Source organism: Coregonus clupeaformis, unplaced genomic scaffold (genome assembly GCF_020615455.1).
Source record: "Coregonus clupeaformis isolate EN_2021a unplaced genomic scaffold, ASM2061545v1 scaf0543, whole genome shotgun sequence".
NCBI classification, from domain to species: domain Eukaryota; kingdom Metazoa; phylum Chordata; class Actinopteri; order Salmoniformes; family Salmonidae; genus Coregonus; species Coregonus clupeaformis.
This window is the reverse complement of record NW_025533998.1, coordinates 159,653-177,336: the sequence shown is the minus strand read 5'-3', so window position 1 is coordinate 177,336 and position 17,684 is coordinate 159,653. Positions and strand designations below refer to the sequence as shown.

Below are 17,684 nucleotides of genomic sequence, written 5' to 3'. Positions count from 1 at the left end.
CAGAGAGTTTTGCTCTCTACTCGCTGCGCCTCCTCAGGGCAGCACAGTGTCGTTTGAAGACTAAACGCATCCTCATACATCTGTCAGCTTCCCACATACAAATGTAGATCAATGGAAAACAGGTGATGGTTGAACGCCTTTATGAATATGGATATTGGAAATGTGTTGAACGTTGCCAGTCTGGCTACAGTCTCCTACTCTGCTCTGGGATCCTCATTGCTCTACACAGGAGCAGTAGGCTTAAAGGTCAGACAAAAGCCCATAATCCTTTGCACCAGCATCGTTTCCCTCTGTTAGATTTCCTACATGACCAGGAAGTTAAATGGGAGCTGACTTCTGTAAAGAAACATTTCAGGAACGTTAGCTGATTGCTGTCACGGAACTGTCCAGGGCCCGGTTTCCCAATAGCGCTGGGAACTTAGGCTTATGTTTGTTTTAATTATGCATCTTTCCTACAGCGGCCGAAGATGTAACATGCATTTCCCAAAACACCACGCAGAGAGAACGTTTGCTAAGTGTGTCGTTGAGGCATGTGTCGATACTGATAGGATCGAAAGAAAGGAAGCACTGCTCTTGGATCAGCGTTCTCCCTTTCCAATCTTACTTTTAACATTATAATTATTCCATAATACTGATGACGGATCAGCTCCTAGAGATATATTATCACCTATGGCTGCAAATATTGAGGTGGCTTATTCGAATGCTTACGCTATAATAATGCACTAAAATCAAGATTTGGCACATCATTGTGCACGTGTTACACATCAACATATATTGAGACAAAAACGACAGACAGTAGCGTACAAATAGCTGAATAAAACTCAATTGAATTATCATGAATTTGACTTCAATATCATTCAAGTATATAGGGTCTATGTAGCCTATAATGTATTTATCTTTTAATACAGTCATCTCGGTTTTCATTGGAAGAGTCTTTATATCCTTCGCTTGTTATGCAAAGAAATGGGCAGCTTTGTATTTGTAGTCACTGTCACATTCGTTCTGAAGTTATCGGGGTCACAGAAAGACAGATAAACATCTTGATATTGTGTTTAGCGGATATCTTCTGTGTCTAAAGTGACACAGAACGGGAAAAAAGCATCTAACGACGCACTTAGCTGTTCTACGAGTGGTCTGAGGCAGTTGTTAAATAACAAGCGTTTTCAAGAGCAACTTTAGTAACAATGGTTTTGGGAAACGATGCTCCTACAAAGGCTTTAACGATGAACGTAGCCTTAATATGTCACGATCGTCATAATGAGTGGACCAAGGCGCAGCATGATATGAGTACATACTTGAATAGGTACTTTTCAAACAGCAACAAAAACAACAAAACGATACGTGAAGTCCTCGGTCAATAACACAAACCTACACGGAACAAGATCCCACAAAACACAAGTGCACAACAGGCTGCCTAAGTATGGTTCCCAATCAGAGACAACAAGCAACAGCTGATTCACGTTGCCTCTGATTGAGAACCACCCCGGCCAACATAGAAACACATAACCTAGAACAGAACATAGAAAACGAAACATAGACACTACACAAAGAAACTAACACCCTGGCTCAACATACAGTCCCCAGAGCCAGGGCGTGACATAATATGCTTTTGGGAAACCGGGCCCAAGAACGTTAGCTGTTTGCTGTCACAGAACCTTACAGGAACGTTAGCTGTTTGCTGGGTTACTCCGGTTAGATACACCATTAATAGAAAGGTGAATATAGCAATATAGGGTTTTATCTAAGGTTTACCTATGCAGACAGGTCTAAGTCCTGTCTTTAAATCTCACTGCAGAATCCCCCCTTATTATTTAGGATAAGACTAGCAGGTCATTATCTCTCCCCCTGGGTGCCTTTAGAGGCTCCTGGATAAAATGGTCATTGTTGCCATCTTCCTCTATCCATATTTCTACATACACCTAGCAGGTCATTACCTGACCTGGGTCTTACCGGCCAAAGCAGGGTACCAGAGGGAGGCGAAGGTGAGGGGATCATGGCTCAACTTGCTGTCTTCCTGGATCTAGCAAGTTGGTGGAGGTGGAAGTAGTGTTATGGTTAAACCTGCTTTACCTGACCTGATTTCTGTTCTGGTGGATGATGTATCTCCTACCTTCCCCACCTCATTCCCTCAGGAAAGTTGAAAGGAAAGCTGTGAGCAGAGGGACTTCACCTTCACTAGTGAAATGTCACCATTTTGACACTCCTCTTCCCTTTCCTCCTCATCATGTCGGAAATATTCAAATGCCAGCGGCGCTGGGATATTGCGAGAGTCTGATTTGATCAAACGCAGACATCTGGCTGGCCCTCTGTAATTCTCCAGAGAGCAAAACTGGAAGTGACAGAGTGCAATCACCATCTCTCATCTCCCAATGAGGAGAATGGGCAGCAGGGGATTGAGTGGCCGACCGGCCGTAGCATGTCGCTGTGTCGATATTATTGAATTATGCCTCGACAGGAAGCTACATGCTCTCAGTCATCAAGCGCTTTAGATAGTATGAGTGTGAATGCTGGGTGAGGTCTTACTGTTGTTTTGCGTTGAAACCTTGCATCTTAGGATGTAATATTACAGTTAAAGGACGTGGTAGGATTGCATTGATTATCATTACAATGATGGAGCCTGCTGAGATGAACAGTAGGCCTGCCCTATTTCTTTCTCCATCCCTCCTCTCTCCCTCTCTCCTCTCTAACCTTTATTTTATCTACACGTGTTAGACTCATGCAACGGCCCCGCTTTCACCCAAGGTAATTGTTACAAGGACGACAATTATGGAAAAGCAGCGAACTCGCTAGATGAATCAGGTCAGGGATCTGATGGAAATTACACAGCAATATAACAGCCCCCATATTGTTATGCAGATATATAGGATACACAGGGCACCCGCTGTAATACAGTCACTGAGGTATTATACGAGACGAGAGGTACAACAGGGTGGAAAGATATGTGCGGCGCCTCTCAATGGAGCACTGAGAGGAGATCAGTAGCATAGGGCACCAGTCAAGATACTGTACACTAGTGGATGTGAGAGCCGTTTTCATCTGCCAACCTTTTTTAGATGATGAGATTACATTTATCTTTTAGTATGTTATAATTAGAATCCAATTATTTCAGTTTGTCTGAATATGCTGCCGTTAGACTATTTGTCAGATTTTATGATAGCTGTTTTAACAGTGTGGATTTATGTTAGATTTACTGTATGGTCATTCATAATCATTTGGCAGGCTACACTAATTTCAGATCATTTGTCAGATTGCACAGATTTTCTGTCTGTGGGGTGTTGGCACCTAGAACGCCTCATTCCCAGTCTCCCTCTTTATTGTTGTTGTTGTTGTTATTGTTGTTTTACACTACGGGCGACAGAACAGACTTGGGGTACAGTGAGGTGTCAGTGTGCCTGTCACCTCCAGGAGGGAGGCTGCTATCACAGCCACATTCAGAACCAAATTAATTGCTGTCACTTCACTGGGGGGAGGAGGGGGGTGGGGTATAGCCCCCCTCTTGTCCCTCTGACAGTCTAATTAGTCTTATTTAGGACAGGCTCTGAGCGGTAAACACCCAGACGTGTGTGTGTGTGTGTGTGCGTACACACATATACAGTCTTAGAATGGGGTGGGTAGTGGGAAATGCCCTCCTGAGTTATGGGTCATCAACGCCCTGCCTCTTACTAATCACCCTCCGTCCCTCCCTAACTCCCCCCCCCCCCTCTTTCCCCCTGCTCCCATACTGCCACCTTGGTTTGATTAACACCATGTCACCAGCCGCTCCCAGCCCAAGCCACTGTTGCTCTAACGATGCCATCTACAGCCCTCTCTCTCATTCCACACCAACTGCTGTTTGTTTCCTGCTGTCTGCTCCCTGTAAACATCCTACTGTTTAGCTGCTGCCGGTAGAGAAAAGTGTCATGTTGTAGTGTAGTAGGGTATGAGGCATTTATCTTTTGTAAAATCCCATGGAGTCCTCTAAATTATTAAACGATGTTCTCTTGACATAAAAAAAGAAGCACTTTCCCCTGCTCATCTGCAAGGACTTCTCTTAGTTCTATACAAATAGGAGCTTTTAGCTAACCTTTCCAAGACAAACAGACAATGAAGGTTGGAGGAATTAGGCTTTAATATCATGGCCAATAACTGACTCAGGATATCTCAGGAGGACATCTCAGGAGGACATCTGCAGCGCAAAAAGCCATCAACATTGTAAGCCATTAAACTATGCTGAGTAAAAGCAGGATTTTATTTAATTTCTCTGAACTAAACCAGTCCCCATTCCTGAGTCGTGGCAGATGGACCCAGTAAAACATGTAATCACCGATCTTTAAAAGGCCCAGATTTATTCACCGAATACCACAGAGGGCCGTGATGGTGTGATCTGATCTGTTTAAAATACCGCCCTTCATCCACCCAGGGCCAAGGGGTCTCAGGCTAGTGTTGTAATATGACTCAGCGTTTAACTGCCCACCAGTGAAAGAGCAGAGGAGCCAACAGACAGGCGAAGGTCAGCCCAAAGTTAGCAGCGGAGCCTGGCCAGTAGTACCCCAGGGCAGGGAATCCAGGGTGCTCACCCAGCCACGACCCTCGCCCACACGGCACGGCTCAGCAGCCCAACTGATCTGACCTAACCTCTCACCAACCTCCAAAAAAATCCCCCCTAGTTGTTATTCACATGCCCTATGGAGACGGCTCCATCGTCCTCTGTGCCAGGCCAGCCTCTGCCAGCCTCTGTCTCTGAGCCAGCTACCATCATGGTGGTGAGCAGAGCGGGTGGGTGGTTTAACAAATATGAATAGGTCATTTTCTCTAAAGGCGCCAACAACTTTTGCCCACTTTCGATTGTAACTTTCTAAATGGTCCCAAAATAAATGGCAGTAGAGTGAAGTCACATGAATCTCAACTATTAGAGACATAATAATAGACAGGTCCCTACTGAGCTGGTTACTCATTCTCCCCTCCTCCCTCCTCTCCTCTCTCCTCAGTGGCCTGACTCTTCCTACATCTCCAGGTAATTGTGCTGTGTGGAGGGTGGTCTTGGCTATTCTGCCACAAAAAGGCTTGATGCTGGGTTTATAATCCCTGTTCTACCTCTAGCCGTAAATTGGCTCTTGGCTGCAAAGTGAATGTTTTTCTGAAGCATTGACATTTCAGAGATCATCCCATATCCTCAGTTTGTATCCATCTATTCTATTCTATCAATAATGGCATAATTGGCATTATACTTTTTACTAAGATTATTGTCAAATTCTCTCATTGTGCTTTTCTCCCCAAAATAACATTTTTGGTTGCTTTCCTCTAATTTGCTTTTTCAGCAAATTAATTGGACATTAGGATGGGACCACAATTTTCCAGAGATGTTTACTCAGCGAAATAATCAGTGAGAGAACATGTGATGATAACCCAGTTATATGAGTGTAACATGACAAGCTATGTGCTTCCAATCCAAATAGTTTTCTATTGTTGTCCAATGCTGGATCATTGTGATTGTTCACAGCTATCACATCGGTTTTTGAGCAGGCAAAATGATATCCAAAGACCTCAATACGTACGTCATTCTGTCAGTGGTGGAAAAAGTACCCAATTGTCATACTTGAGTAAAAGTAAAGATACCTTAATAGAAAATGACACTAGTAAAACTGAAAGTCACTTTTACTTGAGTAAAAGTCTAAAAGTATTTGGTTTTAAATATACTTTATAAGTTAAGCATATTTTAGCAATTACGTTAAGTATCAAAAGTAAAAGTATAAATCATTTCAAATTCCTTATTTTTAAGCTACGATATGTAACTTGGGCGGCTGACCAAATTCACATAGAAATGTGAGTTATAGATCTTTCATTCTCATTGAAAGCATGTCTAAGAAGCGGTAGATATATTCTATGTGTGCTATTTCTATGCTTCCCGTATCCATTCATACATTTTTTGTTTTTGCATATTTTACTTTCAGTTTTGTACACCAGATTCAAACAGCTGAAAATACAATATTTCACAGCGGTTTAGATGGTACAATGATTCTCTACATGATGACTGCTTGTTTTGTCAGATAAAATGAAATTTGTGCAACCAGGAAATGGCAGAGCGATTTCTGCATGTGCAGACAAAGACAGTACAGTATGAAGATAGTCTAAAACTGCTTCTCCAATAGAAATTCCCGATCACACGTGTAGGTGATGTCATGGTGACGTTGGCTAGCTAAGCTCATGTGTAGAAACAAGTCATTGGGTCTAACAGTCGTCTCGCACCGAGCTGCGCATGTGCAGGCCGTAAAATCAAAGGCACTCCTTCGATATAAAGTTGGTTTTGACCTGTCAGTTTGTCACTTTCATGAGGTTGGAGTAATAACATGACAGTTAAGACGTTGTTTCGAATCTAGGTTGTGCCTTTAGATTTCGAGAAAATTAACAGCCAAGGAATAATTTTTCACTTCTCTCATTGACTTCTAAAACCCCAAACCCCGGCCTGGGCCCAGGGCACAGATTCACAAAACCTTCTTAAGAAGAAATGTATTCTTAACTGCCATTTTGTCCTTAACTAAAGACTTATGAAGAAAGTTAAGCAAAGTTGCTATTCCTCAAAAAGGTTATTGGAAATGTTCTTGCGCTATTTCTTATGTTTCTCCTTAAGCAAATAGTTAAGAAGAAATTAGATTATTGAAAATAAACTTTTGGGATTTGTTCTTAATTCCAAGATAGCTAAACCCTTGCCCCAAACAATCGGAAAGGGTATTCATCAGAGAAAATGACTTTACCCCAGTCCTCAGCAGTCCAATCCCTGTACCTTTTGCAGAATATCAGTCTGTCCCTGATGTTTTTCCTGGAGAGAAGTGGCTTCCTCGCTGCCCTTCTTGACACCAGGCCATCCTCCAAAAGTCTTTGCCTGTGAAGCCCTTTTTGTGCAAAGCAATGATGATGGCACGTTTTTCCTTGCAGGAAACCATGGTTAACAGAGGAAGAACAATGATTTCAAGCACCACCCTCCTTTTCAAGCTTCCAGTCTGTTATTCTAACTCAATCAGCATGACAGAGTGATCTCCAGCCTTGTCCTCGTCAACACTCTCACCTGTGTTAACGAGAGAATCACTGACATGATGTCAGCTGGTCCTTTTGTGGCAGGGCTGAAATGCAGTGGAAATGTTTTTTGGGGATTAAGTTCATTTTCATGGCAAAGAGGGACTTTGCAATTAATTGCAATTCATCTGATCACTCTTCATAACATTCTGGAGTATATGCAAATTGACATCATAAAAACTGAGGCAGCAGACTTTGTGAAAATTAATATTTGTGTCATTCTCAAAACTTTTGACCACGACTGTATGGAGTAAAAGTACATTATTTTCCTTAGGAATGTAGTGAAGTAAAAGTAGTCAAAATATAAATATTAAGTACAGATACCCCTAAAAACTACTTAAGTAGGACTTTTACGTAAGTACTTTACACCACTGCATTCTGTAGGTAAACACTCAAAATAGTGAGTTTGTGAAGATGTTTGGCCTTATACTACATTCATTTAGCTCATGTTCACTTGAAAAATCTGGAGAAAATAATTATATTTGTGACAGACACTATAAGTTTTGGCTCTTTTCTGATGATTGGACACAAACGAGGTCCCGTGTAGCTCAGATGGTAGAGCATGGCGTTCGCAACGCCAGGGTTGTGGGTTCGTTTCCCACGGGGGACCAGTATGAAAAAAGAAAAATGCATGCACTTACTAACTGTAAGTCGCTCTGGATAAGAGCGTCTGCTAAATGACTAAAATGTGAAAATGTAAACGAGGAAAGATAAGAGTCTTTTCCCCTTGTTTTCACTCCCTACTCTGACAACAATGTCCCTTGCTGTTTACTGCAACCAGGCTCCTGGAAGGGTGAGCACATGATGCACAGGAGAAGATGATGACACTCACACAGCAAGGCATGACGTCCACAGAAGGATTGATTGGAGTGTGTGTGCGTGTGTATGTTCCTGTCATGTGTTACAAACAGGGTATATCCTGTGTTAACAGGATGTGTTATATATACTCCGTATGTGTGTGCCGGCATGCATGAGCATATTTTCCTATGTATAAATTAAAAACATACATGTTCACGTGTATTAGTTCATGAGTCTATTTGTTTCAGTGTGTGTAAACAGTGTGGAGAGGATGTCTTGTGACAGACCCAGACCAGCAGTAAGCTGTCTGAGGCCAGGCGCTGGAGGTGTAGAGAGAGAGAGAGAGAGAGAGAGAGAGAGAGAGAGAATCCAAGTCCATTTGCACTGCTCTCATATGCTCTGGACAGTATAAGCTAGCTGGCATAACACCCATTTCCTGTTAACGACAGAGTTGACACTCAAATGGCATTGTTCCTTGGCAGATCTGAAGACCCTTAGGTGTTCAGTCCTCACAGCATGCAAACACAGTGTCCTTTCGGAGTATCATTATCAGCATTATACAAGATGCTTTACCTTTTACTTTTACTTCTGACCTCTAGTCATTCCCATGGACTAACAAGTCTAGATGAATTAAGCTATTGTGCTGATGGGCTCACATGCTTTCTCCTCATTTAGCACCCATTGGCTCACTGCAATGCAATTGTGAGAAAAAAAATAGTAAATATGTTGCTGGACCAGTTTTAGAATGCTTGTCTTTTTGACAACAGCCAGTGCTTCTTGGCATTTAGTTTATTTTCTTTTGCTTGTTGGCATAGGAGAAATACAGTGTGTCAGTTTTCTGCAAGCCCATGGTGTGGCAAGATAGCATGGTATCATTGATTGAATCTCTTTAACCCACCCACACACTCTTATGAAACTCAGCTGGTGCCCTATTGAACTTAAAAATGAGAAAACGAAGTGGAATAGTTCTTTTATTTCAGACTGCCAAAACCAGGAAACCCCTACTGGCAAAGCTGACACTGAACACACGCCTACTGAGATTTAGTGTGTCCACTCAGATTGTGGACTTTGGAGCTTGTCCTCTCCTTACTCCTGAAGGCACCTTACCACAATGGCCGGGCTCACACTCTATTTCACTGGCTGGGCTCACAGACTCTATTTCACTGGCTGGGCTCACAGACTCTATTTCACTGGCTGGGCTCACAGACTCTATTTCACTGGCTGGGCTCACAGACTCTATTTCACTGGCTGGGCTCACAGACTCTATTTCACTGCCAAGAGAAATTACTGGAGTAAATCTATCAGCATTGACCCTAAACTCACCTAAAATGATTGGCAAGCTATAAAATATAATTAACAGCTGACATCTGTGGTAGATAACAAATTACAGATAACTAGCTATTTAATCAGTAGTATATCCATGTCTATCTACATGATTACTATCTCCACTAGACAGTGATTTGCAGTTGGAACATTTATAATGATCAGCAAGGCTCTCCTATGCAGATATCTCATTAGAATCCCCCAGTAAGGGAGCAATAGCTTCATACAGTATAACTACCTTCACCAATTAACTCTACGGTTCCCTCATTATGCTCTGTCTTCCTCCGGCATAATTCCCTGCCTGTCAACATAGATAGGACAAATCTACTTAGCACCTTGACATACTGTACGCTGGGCTGCATACATTTTGAACCTAAAAGGCCTACTGAAAACATCCATGAAATGCATAGGCTATTGGCTCTGGGAAGCCTACACTAAGTGCTCAGCTTGTTTTTGTTGATAATCTGAAGAAGAAAAGTTTCATTGTTTAACCATTATTACAATACAAAGGACACTATTACAAACATATTTAATGTGAAAACTGAAAATGCTATTATAATGGCATGATGCATGTAATTAAAGGGATGTATAAGCAAAACATGGAGTAAGTTAGGTCCATGTAATTTAATATTTGGACCACAATATTAATAACTGAAGGCAACAGAGAACCTTGTTGACAGAATGAAAGTATTTTGTTCAGTGATCTTATATTTGGAGCAAAGTAACCCCCTTCAGAAAGAAGCTCAATCATATCTCAATTGAAATGCCCTTGTCTGAAATCTCATTGGCCGAGAGACTGGCTGCAGGCTCGGGTTGCAAGGATCCAGATATGTAGGCACCAGATGTGTAGGCATCCAACAACTGGACAAAGGTGAGATGTGGAGGGAGGAGTCAAACGAAAAGGTTTGAACAAAACACGTCTCAAACAAGGTTAAAAAAAACAAAACAAAAAACGTCTCAAACAAGGTCTGGTACTATCCCTCACCTGCCATTGGACCGACTGCCTGCCAATTCAACACATTAGGGCGTGTATTCTCCGCTTCTGCTCTTCGCTGGGTGAAGTCTGTTGTGATTGCAGTCCAGCTCGAGCGTGAGTGGGTCTCTGTCATGACGAGGGACGCTCTTTCGCGCTCTGGGAATACAAGCCTTTTTGGAAAAAATAACTAATCTTGTCTCAACGCTTCTGTAACACTGGCCTCTGTCCTGCAAGAATCCAATTGTTGTCAACGAAAGAAAAAGGTAAGAATTCTACTACGACACTTTCTCCTTCAGTAGCCGACTGCCTCGGTTGCTGCACCAACATTTAACTTGCGCATTTGGAGAAGTTTGCCCCAGGATCTACATAGTACATAGAGGACATTGGGCTATTCAAAACAAAACGATGTCGTCTTCTAGTTCTAAGTAGGTAACGTTTCTTATAGGAAGGCCTACCACTCATAACATGTTTGGCAAGTTTAGACCACCTACCTCCAGCCCCCCTGTTTTGATTTTTGACCTAGTATTACACAGCGGATTCAAATAATCAACGCTTGAAAAAGAGTTGGTTATTTGAATCAGCTGTGTAGTGCTAGGGCAAAAACCAAAACGTGTACCAGGGTTAACCCTTTCCTAAACCATCGGCTACAGCTCGATCGTCTTTTCAGCTAAATGCATGGGGTAAGAGCATTTGTCAGCAAAGAAATATGAAAAAATTGTATACTAGGAATATTCCATCCGTTTTTGGATAGGCGATATGACTGTGTTTTGTCGTTGTGCAGACGGACGTCTGTGTGTATTTTTGTGTAGGCTATAGTTTACAGAAATTAAAATGAGACTTGAATAGGCTATATAATAGACCTGCAACCATACATGTCTTTCAAACGCTGTCATAGAATCTCACTGGGCCATTTGAACAGTGTGAATACAAGATCGCGTTTGTAGAAAATTGTTGCCAGTTAAAGAGTCAGTTGAAATGCATAGCTGCGTCCGCCTAGATGTATAAAGTTGGGTGATTTCACAGAATCGAATGCGCGCAGTCCTTTGTGTGGTGTGACAAAAACTTGTTGTAGGCCTAGATTTACCTTATTTGGTTCACCAGCTTTACATTATATAGCAATTTCTTGTCATTTTGACAGCTGCTTAATTAAAATGCGCATTGGGTGATTTTAGTTGTGGATAACTTTGAATTTGCAGCCCGTGTCCTGCTGGTTATCTGTCCTAATGCAATGAAACAAATGATGATGCCTTTGATTGTATGTTTAGGCTGATAAACTTGATTCTTAAATTGTTTTATGGTTTTTGAGTTTGTGCACTGATGCTATATTTATAGTCTGAAAAGACAGCTAGAGGCTATCAATAAAAGTGATTCTCGCTACATGTTGATATTCGTTTTTTCATGCAGTTTTTATGCGTTTTGATAAACTCTAGCCAAAATATAATAGCCAATATTGTGTGGAAGTAGCGAGAATAGGTCCGGATGGGAGCACATTGAAGGTACAGGTCTGGGTGACAGTCTGTGTGTAGCCTACAGACTTGGATGGAGACAAAAATAGGCTATATTTTTATGGTCTTTAGAACCACTCTCAGCTATGCCCAACAGAGAGAACCTTTTAGTAGGCTTATGGTGAGGGAAAAAAGTATTTGATCCCCTGCTGATTTTGTACGTTTGCCCACTGACAAAGACATGATCAGTCTATCATTTTAATGGTAGGTTTATTTGAACAGTGAGACACAGAATAACAACAACAAAAATCCAGAAAAACACATGTCAAAATGTTTATGAATTGATTTGCATTTTAATGAGGGAAATAAGTATTTGACCCCTCTGCAAAACATGACTTAGTACTTGGTGGCAAAACCCTTGTTAGCAATCAGAGGTCAGACGTTTCTTGTAGTTGGCCACCAGGTTTGCACACATCTCAGGAGGGATTTTGTCCCACTCCTCTTTGCAGATCTTCTTCAAGTCATTAAGGTTTTGAGGCTGACGTTTGGCAACTCGAACCTTCAGCTCCCTCCACAGATTTTCTATGGGATTAAGGACTGGAGACTGGCTAGGCCACTCCAGGACCTTAATGTGCTTCTTCTTGAGACACTCCTTTGTTGCCTTGGCCGTGTGTTTTGGGTCATTGTCATGCTGGAATACCCATCCACGACCCATTTTCAATGCCCTGGCTGAGGGAAGGAGGTTCTCACCCAAGATTTGATGGTACATGGCCCCGTCATTCGTCCCTTTGATGCAGTGAAGTTGTCCTGTCCCCTTAGCAGAAAAACACCCCCAAAGCATAATGTTTCCACCTCCATGTTTGACGGTGGGGATGGTGTTCTTGGGGTCATAGGCAACATTCCTCCTCCTCCAAACACGGCGAGTTGAGTTGATGCCAAAGAGCTCGATTTTGGTCTCATGTGACCACAACACTTTTCACCCAGTTCCCCTCTGAATCATTCAGATGTTCATTGGCAAACTTCAGACAGGCCTATATATGTGCTTTCTTGAGCAGGGGGACCTTGCAGGCGCTGCAGGATTTCAGTCCATCACGGCGTAGTGTGTAACCAATTGTTTTCTTGGTGACTATGGTCCCAGCTGCCTTGAGATCATTGACAAGATCCTCCCGTGTAGTTCTGGGCTGATTCCTCACCGTTCTCATGATCATTGCAACTCCACGAGGTGAGATCTTGCATGGAGCCCCAGGCCAAGGGAGATTGACAGTCCTTTTGTGTCTCTTCCATTTGCGAATAATCGCACCAACTGTTGTCACCTTCTCACCAAGCTGCTTGGCGATGGTCTTGTAGCCCATTCCAGCCTTGTGTAGGTCTACAATCTTGTCCCTGACATCCTTGGAGAGCTCTTTGGTCTTGGCCATGGTGGAGAGTTTGGGATCTGATTGATCTGAGATTAGGAGCACTCCCTTTAAGAGTGTGCTCCTAATCTCAGCTTGTTACCTGTATAAAAGACACCTGGGAGCCAGAAATATTTCTGATTGAGAGGGGGTCAAATACTTATTTCCATCATTTAAAATGCAAATCAATTTATAACATTTTTGACATGCGTTTTTCTGGATTTTCTTGTTGTTATTCTGTCTCTCACTGTTCAAATAAACCTACCATTTAAAATTATAGACTGATAATTTCTTTGTCAGTGGGCAAACGTACAAAATCAGCATGGGCTCAAATACTTTTTTCCCTCACTGTATATCTGCAAGTCAAATATCTTGATGAAAGTATGGCATGAAGTATGTGTGTAGAAAGGGAGGGAGGGACGGGGGGGATTTAAGCATACCCCTTGAGCTGTCAGTATCCTCCTGACAGGTGGTTCTTAAAAAAATAAAAAATGCATCTCTGCTCAAATCAGGGTAAAGGATTGAAAGGAATGTAAGTCTTATTCAGTACATTTAGTAATTGCTTGCTTTTCTAAAGTCTAGCAACCTTGCCAGCAGGCAGGTTAGACAAGCTAATCTAACTTGATTGATAGCCTGAAATGGCTTGGTAGCTAGTTATGAGGGTGGGAGATTGGGAATCTATCTAGCTGGCTAGCTAAAGACAACTTCATAAAATTACTAGGTGGCTAGTATTACAGACAAACAACATAAATGTTTTGTTTTATTTATTCATGAAGAAGAAATCAATAGGCTACATAGCTTGATCACATTCATTTCCAAACATACCTCCTGCCCAGCACCGGCAGCTAAAATCAAATAAAACGCTGTGTGTCACTCTACACTCTCTCCTCCACTGACGATACTACACGCACCAGAGTATAGTGTCCTGCCTAGGCATCTCTTTGCTCCGTGCTCCTTGGAAGCAACCACTTGCTGGGGGGCACGTGCCTTTGTGCCCTCTATGGGCATGACGCCACTGGCAGCATGCACAACTAACATAAAGACAAATCTTTATTGCCACTGTGTTTCCCCTCCACAATAATGTCGGTGATGTTGATGTGTGATTACTGTGTCTATATTCCAAAGTTTAGATGGAATTTAAATATTCATGTTAATTTGGTGCAAAACTCACCAGCTCCAGGGTATGATTATCTTACAGTACAAGCAAGGTTGTTTTTCTCCTTTTTAAATGTTTCTTGCCGCAGGTATTTTATGAAAAACAATATTCACCCCCAACTTTTACATATTAAAAAGGAAATCAAAGTTGCAGTTGGTATCATATTTGTTCACTGGTGCTTTGTCCTCAGGGTTAGGTGCTTCGTCCTCAGGTTATAGGTGGTTTAGATGTCATGGCCTAATCAACAAGTGGTGATATTGCTTCCCTTCAACAGAGTTGGAATATCCCACTGGTTTGTTGCTTTTTCTGGATTTATCATTTTTGAATAATATGTTTATCATATTATTTGTAACTCCTAACCAACCAGTATGCCCCCTCTGAACTCTCTTTTTATCGCTCTCGCTCTCTTCTCTCTCTCTCTCCTCTCTCATTTCCTACCCACATAAACACACACCTCCGCTTTCTTATTACCCAACCCCATTCAATAAGTAACTCAGGTCTTGCCGGCTGGTGGATGACTGGAGCTGAGAGAGGCGAGTGTCGGCGGCCCATTCCCTCTCCGTCGGCTCCCAAATTGCATGCTGTCCGGTTCTCATTTCAGCCCTGAAAGAGCCGGCGCTCGGTTAGCATGGCTAATGGTGCATTTAGACCAGGGTGTAATTTTATTTCCAATTTCCGATGGCGCTGTAGTTTTTGTATTAAATGACGGGAGGTCTGCTGCAGGGCTGTGCTGGGCTGTGACATGTGGATGGCTGTGCCTCCCTAATGGTCCGCGGGGTAATGAGGGCAGAAATAGGCTCCGTCCCAGGGGCCCAGGACTCTGGTCCTGTGGGACGTACAGTACAGCCTATACCTCCCAGCCCACGGTCACCCTGTGATGCAGATATTCCCTCATCCAACTCTCCTGTGTCTCCAACTGTTCCAACACACTTCAGAACTGGCCCAGACTCAAGTTACTGTACTGTTTAGAGAAGCAACTGTCTTAGGAGGCAACTGTCTTCCGCAGAAGACTGTGGTACCATAATACTATCCATTATACTATATTGAATGGTTTCGGTTGGGAAACTGAGAGGCCAGACGCCCTGGCACATATCAATTGCAGTGGCTAAATTACTGCAATCCGTCCCTTCTGTGTTAACTTCCATTTTGAGATCAATATGACTATTATAGTATCTTTTTTAAAGCATTGTAAGTGTGGAGCATTGACAGTAACCATCTGTCTGAGGTGACTCTGAAGTACTACCTACGGCTCTGGAGGGCTGCTGGAGTTTAGAAAATGGGCAGTGTGACTGTGTTTGGCTTGAAGAAGCAACAGTTAATCTTCGCCTCCCACCCCCAGCATATGGGACTTTGTTTGGCCCTGCACCTGAGAGAAGCACTGGACTGTGGCACCTCATATTTCATATTGATGGTAGTTTGTTACCCATGGTAACTGGGCAGCCAATGGGAAACCCACATCTGACTTAGGTGGGGAGGTGGGGGGAGTGGGAAGTGGGGAAAGTAAGGAAAGGAGGGGGTTGCAAGGCCGCGTACTCTTCCACCCACCCTCCCTGCCTGCCTGCCTCTGTTCAGCGACGGGTCCCGGAACCCTGGGGAGTGAATTATTACCTGTCAGCTCCAGAGCCTCCCCATCATCCATAACCCAAGGCTGACACGGGACAGGCTTGTTCCAGTTATCTGCTGAGACCACCAGGCCTTGGCCTTTAGGTCTGGCCCCACCAACGGACAGTGGGAGAAAATCACATTAACATGTTGCATCAAGCATTACAAATGGAGGGTTGAGGAAAGTGAGAATTTCTGCCTCGTGGCTTTGGCATGGCAGCTGAAGGGGGTCGTCAATCATTGTCTGGGACCAGTAGGGGGAATGTACTGTACTGTATTTCAGCTGTTTGCTCTTCACAATGCAGAAGCTTGTTTTACTGAGTCCTCATCACAATACTAAGTTTCACTGTATTTGGTCATCATAGATTGCGCATGATTTAATGCAAAATCTATGATTGGTTTGAATATTACATCTTTTCAAAACGTCTTTTATTTTTTTTACTGTGTTCATTTCAGCACTCACACCAGGACCTGGATGCCCAAAATAAATGTCTGATTTAATTGACTGTGTTCAATATTGACACTGTTTTATCCTATTAGCCACATCAGTAGCAGTCATTTAAAGAGAGTCCTTGACAGGGCAGTAATTAGCTCTGATTCTAAAAACAGGCGAGCGATGGCTGCCCTCCTGTCACACCGCCGCGGTTAGCACATTATGGGTAATTATACCAGAGCTGATGAGTGTGTAAATTTGGGAGGAAAAAGAGCTGAGTTCAACCAAAGGGTAGAATGAAAAAAAGGTTGCAGACCACACTCTGGACAAGTGACAGGCCTCGGTCCTCCTTTCCAGTCTGGCTGTCTTCCTGTGGTTTTATAAAGCGTTTTTCAGCAGTTTTAACCCCTTGTCAAACATGGTCTTAGGCTGCTCAGCTAACCCGCAGCAGCCACGGGCCGAGAATGCTGGGTAACTGTCTGGTTAAGCTCCATGAACTGAAGTGGAAGGGTTCCAGCAATTACAGGGGAATATAACCTGTAAACCCCTGTGTCAGCAGAGAGTATCATATTTATGTATTCGGGTCAGTAAAGGTTTCCCAACCCTTAAAATAGTCTTTGTATGTGAAAAATGTTTATTAATCCTACTTTATTTGTGTTCTATTAGTATGTCAATCATGCTGTCAGAGTGGCTTGTCTATGTTTGTTTGTAATTCTGTGATTTGGGAAGGTGCTTCAATCTGCATTTGAGTAATCCTTGTAGATTCCACTACCTTTTGTCTTCCTCCAAAGAGATTGGCCACACACACACAGCTGTTTGATTAGTGTGACGGGAAGATTTTGCTCGGTACCCTCAGGGCTGGTAAGGGAGAAGAGTTTTGGAGAAGAAATACATTGTGTTGAGATGAAACTTCTTCCCCTTTCATGCATATTTCATCTGAGGAGGTAGCTACTTCCTCATTTACATATTGAGTCTCCTCATCACTGAGATTACTGAGCGATGACTAAGACCATTGCCTTTTTTAAACTCTAATTTAACGACGATACCCACAATCCCCCAGAGCCCCCAATGTACCATAACAAACTCAAGGGCCTATATGGCAATATTCAGGCATTGAGATACTATTATATGAATACAGTACCAATAGGTATCAGTAAATTTGAATCAAAACACTTTCTCATTGGTTACTTAATGCAGGAAGCAACATTTTGCCACAATTTTGTAACTACATTGCTCATCTTCTCATAGAATACAAGTTAACGAAACAAGCCCTCTCGTAAATTGCTGCTGGCCATACATACACATTATTGATTGGTGCAGTCTTAGTGGGGCTAAAGGTGCAGTGGTTTGTGTTCCAAATTATCGCTTAATCACTTCATAATGAGGGCAGCCCCCCTACATCCTGTCTCATTGATTAGCTGCTCATGCTGAAACTGAAGCAATGCGTCCCTTCACTTCGCTGAATGTTTACTTTGGATTCGCTGGTGTTTGGGCTTAGCTCTGTCCA

The 17,684-nt window shown here is 42.7% G+C and overlaps 1 protein-coding gene and 1 non-coding gene across 6 annotated transcripts in view; both read left to right on the top strand.

Moving 5' to 3' along the window:
• The first annotated feature begins 7,585 nt into the window (after positions 1–7,585).
• On the top strand, positions 7,586–7,661 carry trnaa-cgc. Its single transcript has one exon. It is a non-coding gene; the product is annotated as a tRNA-Ala (tRNA).
• A 2,550-nt stretch (positions 7,662–10,211) lies between these two features.
• LOC121543135 (semaphorin-6D) overlaps positions 10,212–17,684 on the top strand; it is a 136,913-nt gene continuing 129,440 nt past the window's right edge. For 3 of the 5 annotated variants that reach the window (XM_045215881.1, XM_045215880.1, XM_045215877.1), the window contains exon 1: positions 10,212–10,410. The gene's annotated coding sequence lies outside the window, so the exon portion shown is untranslated. Of the gene's footprint in view, positions 10,411–10,496; positions 10,573–10,806; positions 10,828–17,684 lie in introns of those variants that run through there. The other 2 variants (XM_045215878.1, XM_045215879.1) reach the window with 2 other exon arrangements.